This window comes from Typopeltis vanoorti, chromosome 25 (genome assembly GCF_054136105.1).
Source record: "Typopeltis vanoorti isolate ZY-2024b chromosome 25, IOZ_Tvanoo_1.0, whole genome shotgun sequence".
NCBI lineage: Eukaryota > Metazoa > Arthropoda > Arachnida > Uropygi > Thelyphonidae > Typopeltis > Typopeltis vanoorti.
In genome coordinates this window covers 77,634,319-77,661,274 of record NC_143573.1, presented here as the reverse complement: position 1 = coordinate 77,661,274, position 26,956 = coordinate 77,634,319, and the positions used below count along the sequence as shown (strand labels likewise).

The window sequence follows — 26,956 nt, the reverse complement described above, 5'->3', positions numbered from 1 at the left end:
ATGATGCTCTACACAGTGCATCTTAAAATTCGTTTCTTAATGCTACGAATTCACTTTCCAAATTAATCATGGACTTCTGTCTACTCTTCATTGACGAGGCCTCTACTATAATTATGGTTTAGTATAATGAGGTTACGTGCTGAGTCGGCATAGGTTAAATAGGGCGTATTTGATGACCCATTTTAGTGCTGTCAGGAGGATTTTTAACTTGTTTGGAATCTGATGTCCAGAAGAATATTAAGTGTAGAGGTTGTGGTGTGTGTGTTCTTCAGTTATGGCTAGGACGGGATCATTTTCCTGTATTATATCTTGTTACTTGAATAAATTACCTCACTTTCTGTAGCTCAACACCTACTAGCACCATTTGAAATTCTGATCTGAGTGCAGGTGATTGCCAGCTGTTCATTTTTCTGATTATTTCCCATGCCTAAGAATGAAAAAAAAAAAAAAATAGCACTATGTAGCACATATTTTCCCTCTACATACCCCATTCTTGGAGAGAGAAATTATGTAGTTTAGATATTAGCAGTCATTTATCAATTTTATATTTATCCTTTTTCTCTACCGTTCTGCAGGTTCATGGCACACTTCTGAATTGGCTGTTTCGAAACAGCATATCTTCAGTCTTCATTCCAGTTGCACCAAGTGGACGAGATGCTGGTAAGTCGCTGAATTTATTTTTTTCTTCTCTCTCTCCGTATTCAAATATATGCACAAGCTCAATGAGAAGATAAAGTAAGGTAACAGATAAGATAACCGTGGGATATAATTTATTAAAAATATTTACTAGAGAGAAATTTCGGCTTTGAAAAAAAAAAGTGGCGCTTATATGAAATACTTTCATAAAAGAACAGATGCTCGTTTTGAAAGTTTGCATCATATTAAGTTGAGAAAATGTTCTGGAATTTGGAAAATTCGCACGCGAACATTCTAGAATACTTCGTACGAGAGTACAACGTTCATAGGCACAGCAAACAACCCATTTGTTCTCAAACTACTTAACGGCAATGACTTACTTCAGCCTAGATGAAGCGTAATGTATTATTACATAACACCTCCAGGACTCCAAAGACTCATCGAGGGAGGGCACCTGCTCCACAACTGTCTCCATCACTCCACTAACCGCAACTACTTTCATCACCAGCGCCATCTACCGCCGACCACCAGCACTATTTTCACGGACAATCGCAAACATCCATCCATGCTCATGGCCGGATTCGAACCCGCAGCCTTTTGGCTGGAGAGTGGTTAGCATATCAACAACAAATAATTTTTCACACGCCGTAAGTGACGTTTTCAGCTCAACTCAGTAATATGTATAAAGTTTTTTTCTCTCTCTGCAAGATTTTTTCTAGTAAAAAATCTTGCAAAGGTACAAGTTACCTTTTTCAAGTCACTGAAGTTTGAAATTCGAGTGTTATTATGATTATTTCGGAGTAGCTCCTCTAAAATAAACCAAGTCGTGCAAAATGTGAATCGACATTTACAAAAATGCGCTTTTTACAAAGAAACTTCCATTTCTGTTAACAACAATAACAAAAAAAAAACATACTCAATTTTCTACAAATATCAAGTACATGTTTGGCTTCGTATTTTGGGAAAAAAAGTACAGAAGAAAGTGCTATTTTTTTCTCATACTTAATTTGCATTGCAGTTTAAAATCATCACTAATTACTATTCAAATTCTTCTTTACCTGCAACATTTCTAACAAATGGTCAAGTCAGGTAGATAACATCTCTCATCTTTCAGGTAGATGAAATCTTTCCAAATTATTTCTGCATGAACGCTATTCCAGTTCAGGTTTCTTTTTGCTGGATCTCTCCCCCCCCCCCCCCCCCATGTCTCTTGGCCTCTTTCTAAATTCATTCCCAATATATTTTAGCATTAGAAGGTATTGAAGAAATGTTCGTGAATTCTCCCCTGAAATGGTTTGGGCATATTTTCGTAATTCATAAAGGGAAATAAAAATACTTGCTGAAATATAACACTGATGTGATATCTTATTAATTTGAAGTTACTAAGAGATCCGGGATGCAACAAGTTGCTTTTTTTTTTTCTTAATATGTACCAGAAGTTTGAGACTTCTGGTACATATTAAGAAATATGTACCAGATATGTACTTAAGTAATAAGTACAAATATGTACCAGAAGTTTGAGACTTCTAGGAGACAGGAAAGCGTGAAATCATATTTTGCAATGACAACAGCGCAGTTATTTTAACATGACCGGAGGAAATCCGGAACAAATACAGCTGAAACAGTGATTCTTGTTGAAGAAAAGGAAATTAAGGATAACTCGCAAAGGATGAAGCGTAATGTTTAGTGCTTGTGTAAATTTGATGTAATGCAAATTACTTTGAAACGAACAGTGACGTACACCTGACTCACGCGTCACGAAGATGTTCAAACCATTTAGAAACGACCTTTTCGTCTTGTCCTCTGGAAATCTAAGTTGATTATCGTGCGACTGATTACAATCGGTTGCATAATGATGAATATACGCCCTTCTTTCGAAACAAGAGATGGATGGCCTTGTATACCTTTACCCCATACTTCGTTAGTTCCCGTACTGAATAATATTCACGAAAGTGCTTACAAAGCGACATTTTTATAGCGGATGCGCACATGTATTGTGAAAGATACGAAAACGATCGACAAATCATTGATAGAATACGTATCCATGCGCAAATAAATGTGAATTAGAGTGGGCTAATTCCGAATTCAGCAGTGAGAAGCGAGAGAAAAATTATTTCTCTTAAATATGATTATTAGATGCGTTTGCGCTTCCATCATGAAGATTTTTAGAAAGCAAAAGATTGAGCATGAGCCGAATATGTTGTGTGCAGGCATCTTTTTTTTTTCTCTTATCCTCTTCTACATCCTCTTTGCCAAGTGGTTCGGGATTAAAAGTTTATGCATGTAAGATAATTACTCTCCCACCTGTTGAACGACAGGCTGATTATTTCGGAAATTATCCTAATTAAATTTGAACGTTTTTCTTTTTGGCGATGGCCGCAATTATCTTTACAGCATTATACATAGTTTTTCGTTGTTTTGGAGGAAAAGCAGCTGGTAACCTATTATATTACATCATTAGCTTCCTCATTACTAATTCAATGTGCTTGATAAGATAATTTGCTGGATATACGTGGCATCAGTACGGGTGCGCTTAGTTCCGACTTGATCACTGTTTTAATGTTTGATTGCTTCTGTCTTAGCTTATCTCCACCTCTTTCTGATATTAGACGTACTCCGCGGTCACTTTTTATTTAGTTAACAGACATCACTTCAGCTCCGAGAGCCGCTTTTCTTCCTGGAAAAACGCTCTTGGATGAGAAGCAGGCTGTGGAAGAACTCGCTGTTTCTAATATCCGTGTTCGATGTAATTTTTTTTCTCCTTGCAATGTCACATGGTGCAACAGCATATCAAAAAAAAAAAAAAAAGTTGCAGGAAAGCGGGATCTTCAAACACTTTCTTCTCCAGCCACAGATTTTTCACGCTTTCTACAAGGTCACGGATGAAGGCTAATCAAATATTAAGCGACTTAAGTTTCAGAAGATAAGTGAATGTCTTTCATGCTCTGTGGGGACGTGACTGTCATGATAATAGGGTGAAGGGAATGCAAGCAATCGAAATTGCTCGGGTTGTTTGTGGATAAAAGATGGTGCTGTGACAAGATAATCATATTATCCATCATAATTAATAATTCTCCATGATGTCACGTGGTTAAGAAGTTCTACTTTGATTCGTCAAATGCTAAAGAATGTTAATCTGTCTTTTTTAATCACACAAGACCTCTTTGAAGGATGAGGTTAGTTCCACTTTTGTCTTGGTGTTTCGTACCATTAACAGCCTGTCAGTGGAACAACTGAGTATTTGTACTTGAATGTTGCATTGTGGTCGAGGGATTCGAAACTACTGCTTAAAATGAATGTTTGATAAACCGAATTTTCATTATAATTATCTGATTTCATTCATGAGCTTTTTACGAAGAGGTTCGAGCGGACCTACTCTTTCCTACATTGATTTCGAGTTAAATAAATCACTAGATAAGACACAAGAGTTTTGATATTGATAGAAAATTAGTTTCACTCATGTAAACACGAATATTTTATTGCAAAGTTAAGCTAAATAAGCAATGCATTAATAAAGTGCAGTTCCTGTATAGCGAAAATACGTTCTTTGGGTATACGTAGAATAAAACGTTTATAGTATCTAAGTATGGCAACTTCGTGTCACTGTCCTTGTCTTCATAATTTGAAGAAAAGGACAGTGACATTTTCTTGGGGAAAAAATGGGATCGAATCCGATGGCGCAAGGATTATTTATGCTCCTTTTTAGCTGATTGCCCAGTTTCTGTCAAGTGAGGTTTCTTCTCCACAAAATAAACAAATCAGCAGAACACCCGATTATTAGATATGCTTTACTTGCCTCATAGTTGTGTGTTGAAAAGTAAAGCCGTTCTTTATTTAGAAGATGAGTACGAATGGCCTAAACCATATAGTTCGCGTTTTAAATTGCGTCAGCTCATTCTGTTCCCAAATATCTCCCAGTGATGGAGATATTTCGAATTTCTGTGGATTCCTTCCGTTCGCAAGGATGCAAACATAAGAATAACATCGTAGTATTGTTCCGACTGCCGGAATGTTTCACCGTCGATGTTGAGTGCCTGATTTATGTGCGGATTTAACTTCCGCACGGTATTCTTTCTGGAAAAGCTCTAACGATCTGCTCCTTTGGCCAACACTTGCTCCAATCCTTCCAGAATCCTGGATGTTTAATGAACGTGTGTGTGTGGGGGGGGGGGGAATAAATTCTTTGGTGATCAGTGGTTGCAGTTTTCTATAGTGTGCATTTGCGGGTAATCTTCAATCTTGGATACATCATTCAATTATGTGAATGAAATGGCTCCTTTCTCTATCTGTTAGTTTGGTCTAATCACAAATGAAAAAAATCCTCTCGTTCGTGCTTTATTTTCATATCCATTACAGAAAATCATATAACTTCTTTAATTCTATCCGGAATTTCATGCCATCCTCCACTTTTAGCTTTTCCGCACTCTTTTTCTCTCCTTTGTCTGAATTAGATTATAGAAAATTGAACGATGACATCATAATAATGCTTTTAAATCTAAGATCCAATCACCATTCCAATAAGTTTTCCCCCCTCCATATAGTATGTTTTATTTATTTTTATCATATTCTTAATCTAGTTTTGTTACAACAAGATTTCCTGCGATGTCATTGCCAGAGCAGAATATTTTTCATTCCATCACTGATTTTAAACAGTTCCGAGGTAATATCAAAAAACATTTGTATACGATATTTGCCATTCAACTCCTTAATTCTCCGTAAAGGCCAAATTTGAATTTAAAAAAAAAAAAAAAAAACTTATTCTGGGGATAGTGCCATCAGTTATTTTTTGAGACTACTCAGATAATCATTGTTATTCTTTATCCCCCTTCCCCTCCAGTACGTTGGATGCGGTGGCCATCTGAGGATGACACGCAGCAGCAGAAGTAAATTCGTATTCATATTTCGGTTTCATTATTGCATCTCTGCCATTGTATTAGCAGGTTAAATGAAATCGCCTCCAAGGATCTAATTATCGTTATTTAATCCATTAAAGAGGTTGTTTTGGAGTTGAACAGTGGGAACTAAGCATGGCGCTTAATTCCTTCCCGACTCTTGCGGACGCACATCAGCTTGACTAGCCGTAGATGTTAATGGCAGTAATTTCCGTTGAAAGCCCAGTTTCCATCTAGCGTAACTGACGTCGATTGAACATAAGCAAACTATAGCGGAGTCATTTATGTTCTGTAAGTTTTGCTACTATTTGAGGCCGCAGTATATAAATGGAATCCTTAATGTGCTGAGACACAAAAATTGTGCTAAGAAGATTAATGTTTCAGGATAAATGCTTTTTGAGCAGGAAGGAAGCAATGACATTTAATGGCGAGCTATGTCTTTAATAAGATGACTAACTAATGCCTCGTCCTACTTAAATGGAGGGGAGGGAGAATTGATTCGTCCTCAAAACTGAGTGTAAATTTATTTAATCTCATATAATCCAGTGTAATTATCTGGATCTTGATGCCTTAATTTCCGTCAACCAAAACCTTAATTAGTTCAGGTTTTGTTATTAAGTTTCTAAACATAAAACATTAAAACAAAAAAATCGTGCGCCCTGTGTTTCAGATTGAATAAGCCACAAACAAACAGGAAAAACTGATTTATATATATATATATACACACACACACACACACACACACTAGCGGGGCTCTTCCCTCCTGGCGCCTTCCCCCCCCCCCCCCGAGTTTTGGGTTGGTAAGCCGGTTCTCCATTGTTTTAAAACGTCCAACAAATTTGTTGTCTCCTGAAGGCAAATACATTGGACGTTTCAAAACAATGAAGAGACAAAAAACGTAGACAAAAGTATAGATACATGTATGTGTATATATAGAGTATATCAATCAGCAATACTTTTATGTAATATATTTTTTTACATAACGATTGTACACATATATAGGAAACTAGAATTTGCTAAATACTCCTACATATTTTGCTTAATACGAGTATACAGGGATATTTAATAAATTCTAAATTTCCTTTACGCGCGCTCAAGCAATTATATATATTAGTGACTTCCACCCAGGGAAGGTAGAAAACCTACTGTACATTATTAAGACTTATCCGAAATAAACTGTTGTATAATATCTGACATATTGTAAAGATTAATTTCCATCCGCCTACAAATTCTAAGGAAAGTTTCCACTCAGATAGTGAAAGTAAACGTTTTCCTTTCTTAAACAAGCTTAAAGTGACTGTGGTGCTTCGCAAATTTACCCTGAAAATTAATTCCGCCAGCCTTTAGCGACTTGGTAGATAAACCCATCGGTTTTGCTACAGACAAGCATCTCAAGTTGGATCATAGTACACCTTCCTTGTTTGTTTAACCTTTGATCCACTCGCACTGGGTGGGTGCAAGGACCACTGCGTGAACTATTCTCTTTAACATGCATTTATCTATTTATAACGCAGACGAGTTTGTTTTATTTTGTTTTATTTAGTCATGTCTGTGCTCTGGACCGTATTGTTTCCATTATAAAAGAACAAGGAAATGTACGGGTGTGAGTGTTCACCTGCGAACAAGAACAGAAGAATATTTGGTTGTGTGTGTTTAAAGGATGACATCTGCGGCAGGTGCTCTTTACTACTACAGATAACAAATGGCTTCTACTTCTGTATTATGCACGAATATAATTAAATATTGAGAATCAAATAATATATATATACACACACATACACACAAAGTTGTTTAAGAGTAGTAGTAGTTTCGAAATCTAAAACAGTCGTATTTGAATTGTAACAACGTTTTTTGTATAATTTTGTTACTTTCAAATAATGAAGGCGATATGTTATTGTAGGACTAAACTTGATCTGGTTGGAACGGTTTTGAGTTACTCGCTTTAAGGACAATTTTTTTTTTGCAAAAAAAAAAAAAAAAAAACGTACACATTGTTTACTTATTTATTATCATTTGTGACATAAATTTTGTTTCGTTTATAAAGATTTTGATGCAAAAAATAGCTTGATTTAAACAAATTGATAAGACTTCTTACTTTAATATACATTTTAAAAACGGAATTTCATTAACTCCGCTTTGATTAAATGGAATGTTTTTTTTTTTAACATTTTCTATGTTAATCAAATTTTTAAAACATTTTAATCAAATGGTTTGATTAAAAGTATATAACCGAGATGGTTTGAATCCAGCTGACGCATATCATGCTTTGCTAAATAATCCTAAAATTTACATTTGGGGAGGTGATCTGAAGATGCTCTTTTTCACTTAGTTGATGCAGAACTGATGGAATGATTCGAACTACTTATTAGTAGTTCATATGCTTCAAAATGCAAAGAACTTGAAGTAAATCAGCAAGTCGGATAGGAACCAGTCTCACTGATTCCAGAAATAAAGTTTAACCGTTTTATAGTGAAGTATTCGAGATTTCTCAAACATTCACACAAAAATATTGCTTAAGAGCATTTCCTCATTGTGTGAGAGGAACTTCTAGGGGGATAATATTAATTCCAGAATTTTCCTGATATAATGAAGGCACATCATCATTAATTGATTCAGTTTTGCTCATTTGACTTACTCTTTACTTCCACCCACAGTTTTGGTACCAGTTGTACAGCTGCTAATATTAGTAGCTAATATCAATCAAAGTCTTTGCTAATATCTTTTTGTAGTGATCGGAACACTTGAGATCTCTTCTTCTACTTCTCTTTAACGTACAGGCTCAAGGGCCAATAACTGCCAAGTAGACTTGTGTTCATATTAATCTGATTAATATTATGAGAGGGCAGTTACTCTTGGCTGCTGATTATTTTATGTACCAAACGCGTGTGTTTTCTTGCCTGTTTGCTTATTTAGACGAATTAAAGAAAACCTTGACAGGCTAGGTTACGATTTTCATGTCTAGAAATTACTGGGTGGCGGTAGAAGGAGTATTAGATTAAATGCCTTTGTTCTCACTTGCCTTTCAGATAATCCTGAATTGGCCAAATCCTTCTGGTTTCTTCCCCCTCCAGTAATCTTAAGTATAATGCAATTCAGTGTTACTTAAATTAGGTTCCGCGAAATCTTGTCAGGATTCCCAACAGCATAAGATTAACTTGTATTATACGTAGGTTGTGGAAAAAGAAGGGTGGGGGGGGGGGGAGAATACAGTAAACGAGGAAAATATTTGGCGAAACTGTGCTGTGGCACGATTTCTGTCTTTGCTAATGCGCGTGATTAAGCAGTTATTACTGCGCAGTGAAAGTCTTAATATTACTGTAATTATTTATTAAATTTATTTTACCGATCTAGATTTCCTTTTTTTTTTCTTTATGACGAAATCCCCAATAAAACAGTTGAAGGTTTTTGTGCGTTTTCTATCCATAAAATTTCGGTGAAATACCACCAAACTTTTTCTGTTGATGTGGATTATTCCTCAATCCAACAGTGAGAAATCTGAAGAACAATTCGTTTTCTGTAGCTATCAAGTAAACGATTACTTGGTAGTTTCTGGGTACAATTTCATAGCAACACAGGCCTTCGGCTGAAATGTCATTTTGGATCCTGTTCTGTTGCAGTGATTGGTGAGAATCCACTTCACGATAATCCAAGATGAATGACGTCTACTTTAACATTTACTTTACCACTAACTTTAATAAATATTACACAAAACTGATAATTTGTCGTTCGAAAGAAGCTCATATTTATCATTAAGATTTGTGCATTTTATGAACGTTTTTATCAAATTGACAGTTATGCAATTTGATAAAAATTCACAATTAACATTTTCACAATTAATAATATTCATAATTAACTATTCATTGCCATAATTAACTTTCCTATAATTTTTTATAAAAATTTCCTTAATGACCCCTAGAAAAAAAAATTATGTAGGTTTCCGCAGTCTCCAATAATAAACACTGCTGTAAGTGATTGTCTTCTAGGCCAGTGCTTCCCAAACTTCTGGATATCAGGGACCCCTTTGGAAAAATTAAAATATTTCACGGCCCCCTCGAAAAAAAAATCGTAATATATAAACATGCATTATTCTAATATTTATTGTATTTACATTCAATACAAAACATACACAGCGAATATTGCAAAAATCAAATGCAAACATTACATTTTTAGCATCTTACATACACATTTGACATGGTACATTATCTAATATTTTTATACAGATAGATTTTATATTGTTATTGTACGTTTGCAGTACAAGCACATGAAACGTAAAACGATTAGTAATAAAGAAAGAATTAAAAACATAGAAGTTTAATAACAATTTAATGTGATGGATGTGTTTCGATACTGCTACACCAATATCAGGTGAAATATCTGAAACTGCAATTCTTAGATTTCTGCTTTGAAATGAAACTTATATGAATAAGCATAGATTTACTAATATTCATTCAGCGCCGAAATATGCAGGAAGCAAAATTTATGAACCCCCACCAATGAATGATTTTTTACATTAAAAAATAACAAAAAAGAAATAATAAATAATAAAAATTAAAGACGCTTCTTTTAAGATAAAAAAAAATCTACTTAGTCTTAAAACATTTTTAATTTGTTTTCATTATTTCACCCCCCCCCCCTCAACAAAACCTACGGCCCACAGTTTGGGAAGCGCTGTTCTAGGCAATTCAAATAGGACGGCATCGATTATTTTCGCCCATGATGCTATTTAGCATTCATTCTCTACACTGTTTTCCTGCCTGTAGCTTTTTTTTTCTTCTCTCCTTCAACCCGTCGATAGTACGTTGGTATTGCAGGTTGAATAACTCCTTGCTGCTATCACATTGACGTGGAATTATCCACAAATGTTTGCAAACGGGGAATAAGTTACTCCTGTTCAAATAGAATCCTGAAGTGCGTGAGTACACAGAATGCATGCAAAATCGAAGGATATTTTACCTTCTGACCTTCACGGTATTTCCCACATAAGCATCCAAGATGTTCTCTTTTCTTTCGGAAGCGAACTGGATTCAAAGAACATGCCTTTTTTATGTGACTTCCCTGAGTTTGTAAACCTATAGTACATTAGTACCGTGGGTGGTGGGGTAAGGATTTTGGTTTTTATTAATTTTATATAATAGGTATTATTTCTGGGAAAATTCCCATGTTACTCTTCTAAAATAAACTATTATTTTAATAGCTAATATAGCCTACTTTCGTTTTTTACCATGTCATTGACTCTTTACTCAAATCTTAGAGCATTACTGAAGTGTTATAAAACTACTATCCTATTCCAATGGCTTTAACAGGCCTTTAAGGCCCACAACCTTCCAAGCATGCTTGGATTTCGTAACCGAAATACGAGGATAAAGTCAACCCTATGCCTCTAAGTATTCCTGATTGTATCCCTGTGCGTTCACGGGGCCGGTTTGCCTGCTTGCAGGATGAAAAACCTCAGATAAACTTATAAAACTTAGATATTTGTAAGTTTTAGATACGAAAAAAGCTTGTTAGAATTAGAATATGGGGATATCCAGAATACCAATATTGATTTTGGATTCGAGATGAGGTATTTATTGGTCAGAAGTTACCCACTATCCTACCGGGGAAGGGGGAGAGGGCTGTTGTCGGCTACCATAATTCTCCGAAGTGCTCACCATCTGTAGATCTGTGTTCAGGTGTGCTGTTTTGAGGAATGAAAACCTTCCACCTTTGTATGAAACCGGATACCTCACCTTTAGTCGAAAACACCTGATAAAGATTCCTGACGTCATAGACAGGAAATGGAACCCAGGTTTTCCCGACCACTGGGCTTAAAACTGAAGGAGGGTCAGGAAATGGTTTGATGTTAAATCAAGTGTGAGACAAGAAAGAGCGAACATTATCGTGTTGCACCCTTGTCTCACACCTAATCTCCTGACCACCCTATCTCCTTCGTTATTCATCTATGCGGATCGCATTATGAAGGAAAGTGGCTTTAAACCTGGTATCAAAATTGGAGATGTAAAATCAGTTCCTTACTTTATGCAGATGACGTACTCCCTAATAAATCCAGTATAAATTTGCAGAATTCCCTAACTAAACCGAATAACTGCTGTAATAAATTTGGTATAAAAATTAGTAATGAAAAGAGGCAGAGACTTAAAAAATCAACTCCATGTAGAACCTACATGTAAAACATTTCATCTATTCAGGCATAATTTTAGTAAAGATGGCATATTCAACATAAAAATAGACAATTGGCAAAGCTGGTGTAGTAGAAAATCAACCGAATGTTTATTAACTGAGAGAGAAGTCATATATAAGCCTTCTGAGAGCTTCATGTTTCTCAGAAGGCTTATATTTGAACAGATAGCATCACTGGCAGTATTATATTAAAAACGAAGATATTAGAAAAGAACTTGCTGTTGTTAGCATTCAGGAATTTCTAAGCAGAGATAATCTTAGGTGGTATTTTTTTTCACTTAAACAGAATGAGTGAGGAAATGTTAGCAAAGGCTGTTTTTTTTTTTTTTTTGCCAGGATAGCAGGAAAAGGACCCAGAGGAAGACCAAGATATAGGTGGATTAAGACAGCGGTCTAGAACAGCGCTTCCCAAACTGTGGGCCGTAGGTTTTGTTGAGAGGGGCCGTGAAATAATGAAAACAAATTTAAAATGCTTTAAGACTAAGTAGATTTTTATTTTTATTTTAAAAGAAACGTATTTAACTTTTATTATTTCTTTTTTGCTATTTTTTATATTTTAATGGAAAAACTCACACATTGGTGTTGGTTCACAAACTTTGCTTCCTGTGTATTTCGGCGCTTAATGAATATTAGTAAATATTGCTTATTCATATGTTTCATTTCAAAGCAGTGGTTAATTGTGTTTACTTCGAATGCTCTCCAGGGAAGCTCCAAATCTTCCTGTCCCTTTCATCAGGCGTTCCTAATCAGTGACTGTTGATATTGACTTTATATACATATCAAAACTCGTTTTATATTATCACTGCCATACGAGTTAGTTTTCTGTTACCAATAAAAGTTTCGCATATACTTCACACATGAAAAAAGCTTAAACAAGTTCATGTGGGGAGATAGTAACTGGCTTGCAGTGGTAAACAACACGCCCTCCCTAACAGCCACTATACTGCAGAGGAAATAAAAACAAGTACTTTTATTATGCCAGTGAATAAGGTATGAGGAGTCTGTGTAATATATTTCTCAGCAAATAGTGCAATTAGAGACAACTGGGATAAAAACACTAATTAATGAATCACATGTCCCCTCATACAGAAACTATGCTGTGTGTGTGTGTGTGTATATATATATATATATATATATATATAGACAGAAACAAAACCATATGTTGCATGGGCAAACACAGTATCTAACTAAAAACTATTATTATTAATTATATATGTGCGAGTTCGATTTCCCAAGGCAGCAATAAAATTCAACCGAACGTATTAAAATCCGTAAAAGTGTTAAAACTAAGTAATATATATATATATATATATATATATATATATATATATATTAAAGATACCAAGCTATTTTAAACCTGGTTTTACTCCATTTCCCAAGTAAGCAAACAGACAAGTCAAGTTTGCGCCTGCACGTAATGAAAGTCTAGCTGACCCTGCAGGTAGTGCAAGACCAAGGCAACTCATGGTAAAAGTAGCATAAGCTCTGATCACTAATCTTAATATTTACCCATAATGCAAAGCACATCTCCAGGAGGAGATGTATGATGCTTTGCATTAAAGGCAAGGGGGCCACAACCCAGACCGGTTTGGACCTTTATTGAGGTCTCATCAGTGGGAGCCAGGCTAGAAATATCAAGATTTTAGTAATACAGAGCTTAAGTATTTTACCAGAACAAGTTACCATAAGGTGTTTTAACCTTATTAAATAAAAATCTCAGGAGGAGATATAAATGTAGAAAGTATTTTACCTTGGGTAAAAAAATGTTAAAGATACCAAGCTATTTTAAACCTGGTTTTACTCCATTTCCCAAGTAAGCAAACAGATCCAAAGTATTTTACCCAAGGTAAAATACTTTCTATATATATATATATATATATATATAATGAATATTATGGCAGTTTCACATATGGAATTCGGTTGAAGAGAGTTAGCATTTCAACTCAATTGTCAGCTATGCTTTTGTCTTTCGGTTGCGCGATCTTTTGTTAATACCGCACCAATCATATGCACGTTTTAATAACCCGCCTTTGCTGTCTGTTTCGCGTTAGGCTTAATTACCGTAAAGGGAGAAAAGTCACAAAAGAGAAAAATGTTCCTGGTCCGGGAATTCCCTTATTCAGGTAATATTCACTAATTTCATGTTATCAGTCTGTGGTGTGCCAGTATCGGTAAGTGGTGATATTATTTGATCTATTCTACGTTAAAAAAGTTAACCCTGAGATGGATAAGTGGCTGATAAAAAATAAAATAAAATAAATAAATAAATAAAAAAATCCCACGAACAATCAGAAGAAGCAGAAATAGACTAAAAAAAAAAAGGACAGTATTTCATATTTTACCAGAACAGCCCGCATCGTCTTCAGAACCAAACGGTAAGAGGCAAAAAATGTAATATATGCATTTGATTTTTGCAATATTCGATGTGTATGTTTTGTATTGAATATAAATACAATAAATATTATAATAATATATCTTTCTATTACGATTTTTTTTCGAGGGGGGGGCATGAAATATTTTAATTTTTGCCAAGCGGACCCTGACATCCAGAAGTTTGGGAAGCACTGGTCTAGAAGACAGAAATAAAATATCTGACAATATTTGGAGTCCTGAGAAATAACACACTAATTTACTAATTTCCTACCGACAGTTTTCCTGTAATGTAAATTTCTCATGTAGAATCATCATAATATCCTGTACATCTGGGTATACATATCAGAATGATGATGATGAGGATACAATTTAAAAGTTGTAGCTTCGGGATCACAGCAGCTCTTAAATCTTGCACTGATGATTGTATTACCGGTATAATCATGATTATTTGATTAAGATAAATCCTGGATAACGTCCCCCAAATCAACGACAAAATGACTTGAACAAAAGTTTGCTAATAGCGAATAGTTGCACTTAGGGTATTGATTTTTTTCAAAATTTTGAAAGTTGTCTCGCTTTATGAAGATAAGATTTCATAGGAGGAGGAGAGAAGGGGGGGACATCCTATAGCGCTTTTGACCAGCGTGAGGGGAGGGAAGAAGTCTCATCTACAATTCCATCAACTGGTTTTAAGGACTATAAGCAAGTAGAAATCTAAAACCAATAGGAAGATTGCGCAAATCTGAGGATCTTGTAACATTTTGTAGTGATCGATGTGGATGGCGAATTAGCACTTTCTCAGCTTCGAATACTCTAAGCACGCTTATCTTGTCAGCATCGCAATTGATCTCGTAACTAATATGGGTGTTGCGTTAGTACTTTCATTGTCGCTTTCCCTTCTTGTTTTAGAAAAGTTTCAGTAGATAAGCTAGGTTATTCAGGCCTACCTTAACGGACTGTCTGCTGTGTTACTTGGAATAAATTATTATTAATTATCACTCTGTTAACAGTTCGGTAGTAAAATTAATGATTTTTTTTTTTTGCTTGTTTTTACCACTGCCAGGATTTTTTGAAAATCAGAAATAACAGAATTGAAAAGAGTTAATGAGCAGTAATATATCTGAAGATGGAAATCACTTTAAAAACATACCACATAATTGGCATGGAAATTTTAATATTTGTTTTGTACTTTTATTTTATAACATTAAGATAATATTATGGAGAGATCGTTGATCAAGTTTGCAGCATTAGTAAGCCGTTAGTTGCACTTTTGTCCGCCTGAATTTAAAACAAAACCTGTTTAAATGATTTGATGAAACTTTGAGATCTTTACATAATTTCCTGGGTCAGTCCAATTTTCATTGAAACGTTTTGTTATAAATATGCAGAATGAAAAAATCTTACGTAAATGTATCATACAAATCCTGAAAACCTTAGCAAAAAGGAGTATGTATCGGGATAATAAATTATACAGCTGTTTGCTTATGCAGCTGATGATTGCATATGGATCATTGATCTACTGCTTGTGCCTGGTTGCGTTATTAATACAATGGAAAGCAGATGATACGATAAAAGGCCATGACAGGAACAAATACGACAAGAAATGCAAAATGCCCTGGATAAAATTTAAAGGCAATTATGTTTTCAACACAGATTTCTTGCAAATAAGCATCATAGAGGACACATCTTCAATCTGCGGCAATTGTTAACCGTGGTAAAAGTGTTTACTATTAGCGTAGGATTTCCCAAAGCGGGCTCCATAATTGAAATTCTAGGCCTCCGCGAATCTTATTTACATACATTGCAAAATGTATGCAAACAAGATGGAAAATTCACTTTTTTTTTTAAATTAATGAATCGAATGCGATATTTGTTTTATAGCTCTTTTTGCGAGCAGTTTTTTTTTTTTAATCAGCAGACACCTTAACACGAGTAGTTGCCATTTGCCTCCATCTCCAATTATATGTAAAATTTTATGGCCAGAGATTTTAGGAAGGAAGTTTAAGGTTTTTAATTTTCCCATTCGCTTTACCCTACTTTGTATTCAAGCTCTGAAGTTTTTGATACGTTTTCCAACAATTATCTCTGAAAAGACGTTCTCATTGTATTCATCTACTAAAACTAAATTTAGAAACAGGCTAAATGCAGAAAATGTGCTGCAAGTTACGTCCATCGTACCAAACTGAAAAACTCTGCAGTTCAAAACAAGTGCGCTGTAGTCATTAAAATGGACTTTAATTTTAAAATTTACGGAGCAGTAAATTGCAAAATGGTGAGTGTTTATTGATTCTTCCTTTTTTTTTTCGTGTTTATTTTAAAAAATTGAGTTATGTGAGGGCTCCGTAGAAAACGTTTGCTTGCTTTACGGCTCCACTTTATAAAGAAGTTTCGTTAGGCGCCTATGAGTGAGTTTTAATGATTAGCATATGCTCAATATAACCATTTCTTAAACTTTCCTGCTCCATGGATATTTTCTCAGATGTTAGTTTCCAATCGGACACCTTTCCTGTAGTGAAATTCCTCTCGGTGAATGGCACCGATAATTCCACGCAAAGTATTTGTGCTGCAATTTTAAAATGTTATTACAGCATTTTCTTATTATCTTTCTTATTTTGAAAATGAAATAGTGCTATACAATTCTGTTTTTAATAAAAAAAAAAAAAAATAAAATAAAAAATAAAGCAAATTTTCTAAAAATAAAAAAAAAAAAAAAAAAAAAAAGTCTGAGCGGTGGAAATTTCTCGTACATACACTTTATAAAATGCAGATTTAGGGTTGTGGCTCTTAAATAAACCACCCAGAAGGATTAGAAGTCCATTTTTGGATCTGGACAGAGCCGTGACCTTCCCATAGTTAAAATGAGGGATATAACATCGTTTGCGGCTGGTAAGTTTATATACGGGATAACCAAGCAGATATTCATCTTTATGTTTGCGTTACCACATTTAGCCTGGGCAAGTATGGTTATTATTTTCAGCCATACTCCCTCATGGGAGTGAACCAAATATGACAGCCTAACAATTCATATTTCATGACCAGTTTCCGATTACCTTTTTTCCGAATTGGTTTGTCAGGTCCGAGGTTGTCCCTCGGACTTTCCTCTTCCGTTTTTGCTTCAATGCTTGCTTTGCCAATCTTTCATCCTCCATTCTGTGCAAGTGATTGATTAGTTCTGCTTGCACTATTTTTTAATGGTAACAACGTCAAGTTTTCTGATATCTTCATTTTTAATTGTTCGTTGACCCTTTTCCCTGCCTTAAAACTTTCACACGTTTTCCGGCTCTGAGTAATGGTTTTATGTTTCGTCCAACTCTGTCCATATGTTAAAATTAGTCTGAACACCACCTTTACTGGATCTTTTGATTGATTTTCTCTTATTCCATATAATTTTTTCCCAACTAGCTTTCCACTATACCAGCCTTTTATTCTGTTATCTTTTCCCATATTTAATGTGACTGAATAGCTAACATGTGTAACTGTTCCACTACCGACATAATTACCTATATATATATATATATAACCGAATCAAAATGCTCATATCAACGCATTTTGCGATAGCATTCTTGTATCTTTAGGTTATGGATTTAATGCAGTTGAATGTATGGCCATTTTTGGTTTATATACAATAATGTTTTCATTTATAACATGACTTAGTATCGTTTCTCCGTTAAAGTGGCCCGACAGCAAATTGAGATGACCAGAAATTAGATTTTGTTGCATACTCATATGGGAAAAAAAACGAAACTAATAGAGGCACACGTATTTTGCGAGTGATGTTTAAAAACAAGTTATTTTTCAATTTCATTTTCAAGGAACGTCCAATATTTTAAAATGTAGTTTATTCATGTTTTCTCGTTTCTAAACAAAGTTTTAAGATATCACACATTCAAGTATTATGGCTCGGTTTGGTTGGTTTGTTATAGAGTGATAACGCTGCAGATTTAGGAAGCCCAAAAAAATCTAATTAGTGTCATAAACCGTTTTTCCTCCTTTCCATCCAAGTAATGTAATCTGCTGCTTTAAAAATTCACTATTTGTGAAATGAAGCACTGTACTTTAATACTTTGTGCACCAGCGCGATATGGTTGCCAAGTGCAGGTTGCTGCAGCGAACTGTATTCTCTAATTGTTTTCCACGCGTCTCTTGTTTTAAACTAGTGCGTGTGGCTAGTTGATTGCACATTTATCTCGCGCAAGAATTAATTTTCAAATTCAGTAGAGTAGATTTGGTTAGGTAGAGATGCGAAAAGACAAGATTAATTCCTATGAAAAGGGATGAGTACACAGAGAGCGAACAAATAAAACCCAGCTTAAGCTTGTCAGTAAAGAAACGTAGTGTAATCAAGCGGCGAATAAATTCTTTTGGGGGGCCTCGTTAATCTTTGGCTCAAAAAAGTAATACGCACGAAAGAAATACTGGAACTATATTCACTAGAAACTTATCCTCTAAGTACATCACTGTCAGGATATCTTATCTAGAGAGCAACCATTGATCTTGACAATTAAGAAAAATGTGAAGTGGAATACGGTTGGGAAAATAGAAAGAGGAAAATTGATTTTGACATTTTTTTTTCTCTTGGTTACTTGCACGAAATTTCTCATCACGACATTCTTTAGCATTTTACGCTCTTCTGAAGATTTTATGGAAAATCCCACTTAATGAACCCAATATCCCCTCACCTCCATTTCCTTCATTCTTCTGCTGCCATAATCACAATATCAGTTCAACAATATAATACTTCTCAAAAGATACTTTGCTAAGAATTCAAGGAAAGGTCTAGAATTCCTTTTACAACTTTAGAAATTAATTTCTAAAAATTGAATTTTAGAAAATATAATTTTTCTGTATTCTGTAATTGCGATTTATCAAGACAGTGCTGGATTTCAGTTCTACTCATCTGCCATATTCATGCGTGCATTTTAAATTTTATTTTTATAATCTGTTTTCTTCGGATATATTAGGAAGGGCTCCGTTTTGTCTTGCAGCATTTAATGGGGTCTGCAAGGAAGGCAGAAAAAAATTAGTCAACGCACTTTGCCTTTTTCTCTACTTAGCTAGTTTTAGGCATTTTGTTTTCTAGCTTCTTCACTGATTCTGGCGTACTTCAGGGTTGTTCTTTCGTCAGCCTCTTTTTTTTGTAAGACATCAGTTCAGAACTCATCCTGTACATACAGGAACATTTCATAAGCGATTTTTCACTGAACGCTTGAGCGAATTCAAACGCGTCGGTCCCCATCTTTCAAACCAACCACAAAAAATAAAAAACAAATAAAAATTATCAGCAGGATAAACTTTTCTCACAGACTAAGTTGCTTAAGTGTGTTCCTGAACAGAAATCTTCCTTTTCACTGATGGAAAACGCTATTCATTGATTCAGACAAATCCTTTCTCATTCGAAAAACTCTTATAAAGTAATAATAACTGTAGTTTAATGGCTGGAATTTTAGTGTTATTTTACTTTTTCCTGCCCTAAACAAGAAAACAGCAGAATGCACTCGATTTACAAAACAAGTCCTTACGTGAATTTCGGCCATTAAAGGGCGTAAATTTGTAGTACATTAATATTAGTAACATTATTGAGATAAATAATTAAAACTCTAGAGAAAGAGAAAAAAAAAACATGGAATTTTTTTCAATCTACATTCGGTTTCCAATGAGAAGCGTGGTGGTCAAGCACTGGACGATGAATTTCATCTCCAATCCCTAAAGAAAGTCACAAACAACCATAGTATAATTCGAATACATGGCCTGTTTGCTGGAGAGTGAGTGTGCCAGGACAGCGGTTAGGAGTAGGCTCCACTGCCTAATACATGAGTCGTTTCTTTCTTCTGCAGATACTTTCATGATTTGTCATTCGGACCCCTCAGGTTTCCTTAAAATCATTTGAAACCAAAGGTGCGAATAGCTCATCTTCAGTCAAAAATCGGCCTTCTTTCCCATATTCTTGAGTACTTAGTAAAACTTCTATCTGCTGAGTAGACTGTTCATTAGAGATGCTCGCATAACAGTGCATGGATCATCATAACGATCATTCAGAACATCGGCAATCTTGTTAGAGACATCTCATTCCATCACATCAGGAATGGTCTGTGAGATTGAGATGCTTTGAGTGAAGAGGATAGATTAAATCCATTAAGAATCGATCCACCATCCCCATAATTATTTCTGGACGACACATGGAAGAGCAACTCACTAACATCATGTCCACCTTCCCGAGTTTTACTCCTCGGCCGTAAAGACCAGTGTTTGAATCATCTGCAGGATGTGAGGAATCTTTGTTAAGGCTTTCTAACTAAAAATGAGTTTCCGGGTTTCATGCGGATGTTGCGATATTTTTCTATTGCGGATTTTAATCCTGCAACATATAGTCCCTAACTGATAGTGTTTTAGAGGCATTATATAGTATTTGGATTTACGATCGTACTCTCACCAGCTCAAGTCCTGTTGAAGCGTACACAAAGTGCTGGATAAATGCACCTCCATAGCTCAGGAAGACCATGGTTCGAATCCCACTTAGGACGCAATGAACTTTTACAAGGCAAGTTCGTCTTATATAAGTAGCATGATTTTTACTCCTAAAAAATTGATTTCATTCCATAACAAGAAACTGCTTGAAGCACACACGCAATTAATGCCTCATAGCCTTATTACTTTGACTCTAATTCCAGTCAAGCCAATCGAATGTAGTTAGGTCGCGCAGTGCAGCATCGGTATCATCTGCTGATATCAGCCCATTCAGAACAGTGTCCGACCCATATTTGTTTATATTAAACACGTTCCTTCGTAGTGGTGGTTGCACGAAACATCGTGCACTGATTTCGTCAACTGTAGTACATTTATTGGAACTTAACAATCTTTATTCTGTTTGTCGCATCCGTGAACTTGTTTTGAGGCCACGTCTCCAATGTGTGTTTCCGTTCTTTCCGTGTGATGGTACACGTCCGTGAGTCCCCTTTACGGGGAGGGACGGCACACCATCTAATTCCCCAAAAAATATTTTATCCGGGCTCCGGAGCCGGTATAGCTGACGAATCAGACCTATGGCTGGGTCAGTATTCCTACTGTGTGTGTGTTCAGGGGCCGGTTTGCCTCCTTGCGGGATGAAAAACCCCAGATAAACTGGCGGAAAAAACCCTGCTGTCCACGCCCAAGACCGGCTAACTTGGCTATGGCTGAGAAAGATCCTTAACACTCGGGAGATCGAATCTGATATGACAGATACATGCTAATTGTTCACATGAACAATTAGCATGTATCTGAACTTTAACCTATCTATTGTATAGGTTGAAGGTCATGAGTAGCTGCACGTGAGTATATTACGAGTGCTATTTCGCACTTTTGTTGCTGTCAGTTTGGTTTAACACGTGTTATGCAAAGATTTGTGATATTTGACCTGCGGAGGTCGCGGCAGATCTGACAGACACTTGCTTATTTTGTAACAAAAATTTTTATTATTTATGTTTCTTTGTTTCAATAATTTCAAGATTGTAACTGAAAATAAATAAACCATCATGTATTACTGAAATAGAGAGTCAAAGGCTTATTTTTATCATACATATCCTAGGATATGTTCTTGATATACCGCAATCAGGCAACCATTGGTCGTTATTATAGGAATATCTGTAATAATTTGACGCGTGCGCGCGCGCACGCACACATTCAAGTTATTTTAATATAATCAAGAACAGCAACAGAAAACTTGCGTTTTTGAGATCCTAAAAATATCCTCTCTCTCTCACATAAGAACTCGTGCTTTTCATCATATCCCTGATTTAAATCTGTATGAGTAATGAAAAAAAAATATGCTTTCATGTCGCAGACGCTTATTATGTGTGCGTGTGTTAACACACACACACATCTCGGATCGAAGAGGGGGGGGGGGTTTAAGTCTTATTTTCTATTATGTCAGTGTTACGTTGTCTGCATTCAAACGATTTTTCACCTAAATATTAGTATTAAATATTAACAGGTAACACTGATATAATTTGTGTTAACTTTGCATTAAACTTGCCAGACACAAAATTGAGTTGGGAGTTTAATGAAAATTGTACTTCGACATCCCATTCATTACAGCTCGTTATTATCTCGTGGAAGTTTTTTTAACCCTCCGCAGTATTTCTGCCAATGCAATTCTGTGCTGGCAGAATGAGTTCGCGACACGTTTTTACTTGCGGTAATCAATATTTAATTACGATATGAGTACCGTTTTTTCCTCCCTAATGCAGTTTAATTAGTTAGCGGAATTGTATTTCAGTGTAGTAAAAATCTTGGAATCGCTGGCTGTTGAAGAGGGCTATAAATTAGTGACACAGCTTTCTAATTACCTGATAATTGATATTGGCACCGAGTTGCCGTCGTTTAAATAAAAACCCACTGGCGCTAGAATTAACAATTCCTCACTCCCACCCACTCGCCCAGCACAAGAGCGTCGCCCCCTCAGTCTGAGAAAATGCAGAGCGCTTCTGACCACTCCACGCCCCTTTGTTGCGACAGTGGATGCATTGAACTCCAAATTTATGATGCTGCTTACGTTTAGAGCGATTATACATTTTGGACATAACCCTGATTAATATATGCTTATGACGTATCCGTATCGAACTCGCAAGAACCTAATGGAAGTAGTAATAGATAATATTCATCGTTCATGGAAAGAAACCGTTTAACGCATTAAAGCAAAATGTCATTCAACCAACCATCTTAATAATTATACTTCAATTTTATAAGCATCAGACTACATCGCGTACTTCTCATTTTGTTGCTGTTTGCTAGAACCGTTGTTCGTTTATATAATTCCTTTTAGAGAATTATTTATCCTAATAGCTACCCGAAACCTTTATTTTAAAATGGTTTATAACACGTAATATAAAAATTAACTGATTTAGATGACATTTTCGAAAGTACATGTAATATCTGAGTCTATTCTCCGGTTATCAACAGATCTCCACTCCTTGGACCAGCTACCATAAGAGTGCTCGGATTTGTTATGGCCTCCTTCATTTATGGAAGGATACCCATTATTTTCTGCTGTATAATTCTCCAAGAGATGTGCTAGAATATTGTTGATACTTCACCTCAATTAATATTTCATTATTGGTTTCTTAACAGTTTTTCTTCAAGCAGTGTTTCTGAGGGTATTCGCAATGGAGAGTGACTCTGTGGCGCAGTCGGGAGGACGTCGCGATATTGGCTCTTCGGTTGAAAAGATCTAGTTTCGAATTCCGTCTGAGATGCAAGGAACCTTTATAAGGACATTTTCGAAGATCTAGCTTTTAGGCGACATCAGATTTTATTGTTTGTGAACAATTAGATTGCTAGGCCTAATGTAGTAGGCTGTAAGTACGCCCAGTGTAGTAATTTTCATTCGGAATTAGTGCCATGTTCATATCTGTTTAATGATATTTATTTAATCATTATAATTCCTTTTCAATGGCAAAAAATATTTCCGATAATTCATTCCTCATTGGATGAAATTGGTATTTGAATATCACAATTAAAATTTATGGTATTTGAATTGTACAATTTTCATGCCAGATATGGCTTTTCAAGTGTTTTGATCTGGATGATGTCTCGATACAAAAGTGTTATCACGAAACTCTTCTTTTTTTTTAATAACTGAAGTATTTCCTTGTTTGTTTTATTTAAAGTTCAATTCGTAACCATCTGTGTCGCTTAAAAGTGAGTAATCTGAAAAACAGAACAAACAAGGAAATGATGCAATATATAAGACACAATCAGGCTTTCCCACTCCTTTTGTAAACAGGAGATAAAACCACTTATAAGTGTAGTTGCATTAACTCCTCTCCGGATGACCGGAATTTAATCAACTTTGCACTTCAGGGTATGTCCGTATATTCAGTTTTGGCTTTAATCGGATCATCATTTCATTTGCAAAATGACTCTCATAGGATACACTTCCATGAAATTTAATGAAATGTGGTACTCGATATCTCTAAATTAATTCTAATTTTGGTTTCACTCGGGCCATTTGTAGTCGAAAAGAATTGTTTGTAGAATAAACCAAGAAACGGATCTAAGTTTCATAAGCTGATGCGCTCTGACTTTCGACACTTTTTTCTTCTAATGAAAGCACCAACATCTCGCGAAATCGACTCTGAACAGTCGCAAATACTTCTGCGCTGTGCATTTGCGTACACTGAATGAGATTCGTTGATGAACTTCTTTAGATGATTCATCTCTCATCTGATGGAATTTAATGAAATTTTGTAATTTTATGATCCTCATTAGAATTTATTGATTCACTTAAATGTTGGTATCAGTAAGGTGATGATTTTAACAGCAAAATTACTCAAAAACACTAATATAGACAGCAATGTTGTGATAATGTCACTATACAAGACTGCTGTTACGAAACCTACCATTTTATGATAGTAATTTCCTTGTTTATTTTTTAGTTATGAAGACGTGCTTTTCCTCCATTTGTTGTTTTGCCAATGACTTTCTGGTTGATGAAGGAAGGTTTTTACAACAAATGACATCACCCGGATAGATTTCATGTTTTGACAGCAATCTCTCTCGTATTTTGCGAACGTCACAACAGGTCTTGAAGGACAAGGTGAACTTTAGGGTCTTTATTCGATACGTCTTGCGATTTGTTGTGCAAGAAGGAGCTACTTAACATTCACAGCACTTCCTTTCCTACAGTGAAATGTCTGTGTGGGAGATGAGATTTAGCAATTCACAAATGCATTGTCCTCTGCACAAGAGTCGCTCTAAAACGATGATAATCCATGGTCCTTGAAGGCTCACCACCTGCTAAGTATCCTAGGCTTTTGTAACCATAATTGTAGGATAAAAGGAGGAGGTAGTTTTGTGCCTTAATATTTTTTACGCAAAACTGTATGTAGTTTCTGCCCTGTCTAAGGAATGACAAAAGTTACTGGAAGGAAAATCCCTCTAATTCAACTAAGTCTTTCCATCTAAAGGGCATTATCGAAACCAACTGAGGTTCTTTACAAATCACTCTAGTAAGGTCGCTTTATAAGTCACACTACTTTTGCGGAGCAGGAAACCTTAGAAAAAGGGAAAACAGTGCTCTTTGATGGAGGAGGTGTCAGAATTACACTGATTTAGTAAATTATTTTGAAAGTGTTACAAACAAGACTTAGGTTGTTCTCTCTGAGGATTTCCGATCTACTTCATAATTTTCTATTGCTAAATTCCAATTTGGGAAGAGAGAAAATGATTTTGTAAAAGTTGCTCATAGTATTTACTACGCAAGTTGCATATCAAAATATGCGCATGCTTACAGCAAACACCTAACTTATTCCACAAAGCCAACAAAGATTTTAAATGCTTCGTATTATACTGTGAAGCCTTAAAATGACAACAGTAATACCTAAACAAAATAACAATTAAATATAATTGGAATGCTTTTAATAATTAAGTAAAAGAAATTTATGAATGGTAAACTCAAGGATTTTTACAACTTCAATATCCGATCGAACGCGCACAGGCTTTAATGTGTGCTGTGCTCGCTTTTCACGGCTTTGTTGTACGACTGATATGGAAGTCGTATTGCGTAGTTTATTTTAATGAGCCAAAGCAGCAATTAAATTAAGTTACAACGCTGCTCGTTTTGTTTAAATTGTATATTCAAAACTAGTCATTTTATTCTTTAATGATTATTTATTACATATATTGACATAATTCAAATTACCTTTGAAATCACGGTTATCCATCTTCAAAATTTGTTTTCATCATATTAAAGTTGTTCACGGACTGTTTAAATGTGTAAGAACAAAAATCGGATCAAGTATGCTCCATTAAGGGAAGGCAATTTTCAACAATGTTCTTTACTGCACGTTTCAGGTTTTATTAATCTTTTGTTTTAATTTCGAGCTAAAACTATTTGGTGCGCCAGTCTCGTTTAACACCGATTCGTGTATAATGAGAAGCGAATCGTATACGCAAGCAGTTGTTGGCTATGTTTTAATCACTGGTGTCAAAAATAATAACGGAGGGGGTGGGGAATTGGTGCTTGCTTAAGGCAGTATATTTCAGCATTCACCGAGGACAGGGAGGCACGTTTAGATAAATAAAAATAAATGCGTTCAGTTGTATCTTAATACCGAACACTAAATTTCGTTAAGTGGCAGAAGGAAACACTCGATGCGACACTTGTGTTTTCTCTTGTGCAGCTTTTAACTGCCTTTTCAATTTTGCTCACACGCTAAATCAGTAATATTAGAATCCGAGAACTGTTTTACGTTTAACTGAGTGCCTCCTAAAAATCAGTTGTTTTGCTTTAAAGCTGGGAAACGGAAATCATCCTTGTAGGAAGCCCAACCTTCTGAGAAGCTCAGTAAGTGAAAAATCGAGACTTCCTATGACTATTTAGGGAAATTTTATTCTCTACCCGGTAAGACTGAACTCTTCGAGTTTAGTTGTGGAAGCTTAGCTCATAACGCGTGCTTAAGCAATCAGTGCATACAAACCATGAACCGATAGGTCGGCTAGTCGATGAGACGAAGAACCAGTGACCGAAGAACACCAATTTGCCTAAAATTATTAGAAAATTGTTTTTTGAAAATGCTAATCAATCAGCTTTTGTAAACAGCGAAAACTCGGGAAGATTACATTCGCAAATGATTTCTGGACTTTTAAATCGAAAGTAAGTGAGCTAATTTAAATACTTAAACTGCATTAATTTGGACTATCGTAGTTATAATGTTACTTATGGTCTAAATAAATTGATTTGTTTATCACGTTTGGTTCTACTTCGTGTAGTTGTATAAATAATTGTATAAACATTGATCTAAGGAATTAAACTGCGGGCGTGTTTTTCTGGCAAGTTTGGCTTTTGTGATGGAGAAAAAACCAGCAACTAGCATATAAAGTTTCCTAAACTCGTCACC

General features: G+C 35.5%; 1 protein-coding gene across 6 annotated transcripts in view; it reads left to right on the top strand.

Moving 5' to 3' along the window:
- Positions 1 to 26,956, top strand: part of FucTA (glycoprotein 3-alpha-L-fucosyltransferase A) — a 301,606-nt gene that overhangs the window by 113,777 nt on the left and 160,873 nt on the right. For all 6 annotated transcript variants that reach the window (XM_090414646.1, XM_090414642.1, XM_090414644.1 and 3 more), the window contains exon 2: positions 576 to 660. The gene's annotated coding sequence lies outside the window, so the exon portion shown is untranslated. The remainder of the gene's footprint in view (positions 1 to 575; positions 661 to 26,956) is intronic.